The sequence below is a fragment of the Panulirus ornatus genome, chromosome 11 (genome assembly GCF_036320965.1).
Source record: "Panulirus ornatus isolate Po-2019 chromosome 11, ASM3632096v1, whole genome shotgun sequence".
Taxonomy (NCBI): Eukaryota; Metazoa; Arthropoda; class Malacostraca; order Decapoda; family Palinuridae; genus Panulirus; species Panulirus ornatus.
The window spans coordinates 17,308,465-17,312,867 of record NC_092234.1 but is presented as its reverse complement, the minus strand read 5'-3'; positions in this window follow the sequence as shown (position 1 = coordinate 17,312,867).

The following is a 4,403-nucleotide window of genomic DNA, read 5'->3' as shown; positions in this document are numbered from 1 at the left end:
CTCAGAATCTTATTTCCTTCTTTCATATCACCAAATCTACTTGTGATCTTTTCTCCTATGTGAACCATTTCTGGTCCTCCTCTCTCAGGGATCTTGGTGGAACTTGTAGCCCTTGACACCCCCAAAGCATTAGGCTGGGTGTGGCATAAGTCCTTGCTTTCTAAACTTTCTTTCTTCAGTTTCTCTGCTTCTCTAATGCATAGTTTCCTCTCTGGCTGTTCAATGACTGCTTTCATCAATGGAGTAACTTCCTCCTTCTATCTTATCAATAGTAGTGTCCCTATGTATGCTGTCTGCATTAATTATTTCTTATGTCATTCTTTATGCAGAGATGGCATTGCAGTTGAGTATTAAGTGCTTGGAGTCTTCAATTGTTAGTAGTTGCATTATGGGCTTGACAGGTTTTAGGATATTCTGGAACAGTGTTTTTAGTGTTGTAGAGATGGGTAATGCCCACAGCACAGACAGGAAAGTGTGACTCATGTTTGTCTCGAGAGTTTTGCTTCTGATATGTGTATGTCTGGTTGGGTAGAGTTTAAGAGTGAGTTGGGAGGGCAACTGCTTTGTGCTTGTCATGTTATTTTGGTATGTGTGTGTGTGTGTGTGTGTGTGTGTGTGTGTGTGTGTGTGTGTGTGTGTGTGTGTGTGTGTGTATGTATGTACGTACGTAGGTACGTACGTACGTACATATGTATGTATGTATGTATGTGTATGTATGTATGTATGTATGTGTGTGTGTATGTATGTATGTATGTATGTATGTATGTATGTATGTATGTATGTGTGTGTGTGTGTGTGTGTGTGTGTGTGTGTGTGTGTGTGTGTTTTGTCATTGCTTTATCTGTTGGGATAGGGGGATCTGTGAGTAAATGTTTCTGTAGTGTGGTTGATAATTGAGTGGTTTAGGTGGCAGGTGTCTTGTGCTTTTATAGAGTGCTGAGCTGGTTGAGGTATTTTCATACTGGGGAGATCTTTGTTCCAATGTGTAGGTGATAAGTGTGTGTGTGTGGGTGCATGTGTGTGTGTGTTTGTGGTTGCCAAACAACCAGTGATTCTTCTGAGAACACAGTTTTGAGTAGTTTTCAGCTTTGTTATGTTTGTTTTGAGAGGATGGAAGACCAGGCAGGTAAGGCACAGTTTAGAGTGAAGCACTGGTGGCTGGTTTGAGTGAGAAACTGCAGAAGTTGGTGACTGAGTTTGGAAAGTTGTGTGAAAGGAGTAAGTTGAGAGTAAATGTGAATAAGAGCAAGTTTATTAGGTTTAGTAGGGTAGAGGGACAAGTTAGTTGGGGTGCAAGTTTGAGTGGAGAAAAATTGGAAGAAGTGAAGTGTTTTAGATATCTGGGAGTGGACTCAGCTGCAAATGGAACCATGGAAGCAGAAGTGAGTTCCAGGGTGGGGGTGGGGGCAAAGGTTGTGGGAGCGACAAAGAATGTGTGGAAGGATAGGATGATATCTCGGAGAGCAAAAATGGATATGTTTGATAGTAGTTCTAACAATGTTATATGATTGCAAGACATGGGCTATTGGTAGGGTTGTATGGAAGAGGGTGGATGTGTTGGAATGAAATGTTTGAGGACAATATGTGGTGTGAGGTGTGAGGTAAGTAATGAAAGGGTAAGAGAGATGTGTGAAAATAGAAAGAGTCTGTTGAGGGAACAGAAGAGGGTGTGTTGAAATGTTTTGGACATATGGACAAAATGAATGAGGAAAGGTTGACAAAGAGGATAAATATATGTCAGAGGTGGAGAGCACAAGGAGAAGTGGGAGACCAGAGTGGAGATGGAAAGATGGACTGAAAAAGATTTTGAGCAATCAGGGCCTCAACATACAGGAGGGTGAGAGGCATGCATGGAAAAGAGTGAATTGGAATGATGTGGTATACTGGGGTAAATGTGCTGTCAATGGATTGAACCAGGGCATGTGAAACATTTGGGGTAAACCGTGGAAAGGTCTGTGGGGCCTGGAAGTGGATAGGGAGCAGCGTAAACTGCATGACGGTCAACATAAACTGCAGGATGGTCAACATAAACTGCAGGAAGGTCAACATAAACTGCAGGACGTTCACCACAAACTGCAGGACGGCCAACATAAACTTCAGGAAGGTTAACATAAACTGCATGTGATTTCAGGGCATTACACTACAGCGAGAGGCGGTGTGAACGAATGTGGCCTTTTTTGTCTGTTTTCCTGGGGCTACCTTGCTGAAGGAAAGAGTAGGGATGCTGTTTCCTGTGGGGCGGGGTATTGCCAGGAATGGATAAAGGCAAGCAAGTATCTCTCTGAGATAATGCTATCTCCTTCCACACATTCTTTAGTGCTCCCAGAACCGTAGCCCCCTCCCCCACCCTGTGACTCACATCCACTTCCATGGTTCCATTCACTGCTAAGTCCACTCCCAGATATCTAAAACACTTTACCTGCTCCAATTTTTCTCCTTTTAAACTTTATTTATTTTGTTTATTTTGCTTTGTCACTGTTTCCCGCGTTAGCGAGGTAGCGCAAGGAAACAGACGAAAGAATGGCCCAACCCACCCACATACACATGTATATACATACACGTCCACACACGCAAATATACATACCTATACATCTCAACATATACATATATATACACACACAGACATATACATATATACACATGTACATAATTCATACTGTCTGCCTTTATTCATTCCCATTGCCACCCTGCCACACATGAAATAACAACCCTCTCTCCCCTTATGTGTGCGAGGTAGCGCTAGGAAGACAACAAAGGCCCCATTCATTCACACTCAGTCTCTAGCTGTCATGTAATAGTGCACCGAAACCACAGCTCCCTTTCCACATCCAGGCCCCACAGAACTTTACATGGTTTACCCCAGAAGCTTCACATGCCCTGGTTCAATCCAATGATAGTACGTCGACCCCGGTATAACATATCATTCCAATTCACTCTATTCCTTGCATGCCTTTCACCCTCCTGCATGTTCAGGCCCCGATCACTCAAAATCTTTTTCACTCCATCTTTCCACCTCCAATTTGGTCCCCCACTTCTCCTCATTCCCTCCACCTCTGACACATATATCCTCTTGGTCAATCTTTCCTCACTCATTCTCTCCATATGACCAAACCATTTCAAAACACCCTCTTCTGCTCTCTCAACCACACTCTTTTTTATTACCACACATCTCTCTTACCCTATCATTACTTACTCGATCAAACCACCTCACACCACATATTGTCCTCAAACATCTCATTTCCAGCAAATCCACCCTCCTCCGCACAACTCTATTCATAGCCCACGCCTCGCGACCATACAACATTGTTGAAACCACTATTCCTTCAAACATACCCATTTTTGCTTTCTGAGATAATGTTCTCGACTTCCACACATTCTTCAAGGCTCCCAGAATTTTCGCCCCCTCCCCCAACCTATGATTCACTTCCACTTCCATGGTTCCATCCGCTGCCAAATCCACTCCCAGATATCTAAAACACTTCACTTCCTCCAGTCTCTCTCCATTCAAACTTACCTCCCAATTGACTTGACCCTCAACCCTACTGTACCTAATAACCTTGCTCTTATTCACATTTACTCTCAACTTTCTTCTTTCACACACTTTACCAAACTCAGTCACCAGCTTCTGCAGTTTCTCACATGAATCAGCCACCAGCACTGTATCATCAGCGAACAACAACTGACTCACTTCCCAAGCTCTCTCATCCACAACAGACTGTATACTTGCCCCTCTTTCCAAAACCCTTGCATTCACCTCCCTAACAACCCCATCCATAAACAAATCAAACAGCCATGGAGACATCACACACCCCTGCCACAAACCTACATTCACTGAGAGCCAATCACTTTCCTCTCTTCCTACACGTACACATGCCTTACATCCTCGATAAAAACATTTCACTGCTTCTAACAACTTGCCTCCCACACCATATATTCTTCATACCTTCCACAGAGCATCCCAATTAATTTGTCCCTCAACCCTACTGAAGGTCATATCTTTGTCTATACTTGATGCTACCTCACTACACGGAAATGGCATATGTGTATGAAAACAAAAGTATTACAGATAACTTATTCTTACAGTTGTCTCTCCTATTATATTTCTGTTGCTTACCCCGAATTGTAGCTGCTCATCATAGATTGATCTTTGCTGCGGACTGTGACTTATCTCCTTGAGCATAATATCATCCTGGCCTTTGACCTGACCGTTAATGGTAAGGTCAAAGGCCAAACATCATACCCCAAGGTTATACTGTCAGGCATAAGGTATCAGGACAGACCAAAGACTCATAGACGTATATATATACAAAAGATAAACTTTCACTGTGTCGGTGGCTCAGACCTCTTCATCATGATTATCAATAAATATCTTACAATACAGGCTGTGTTGGTAAAGCAAATGA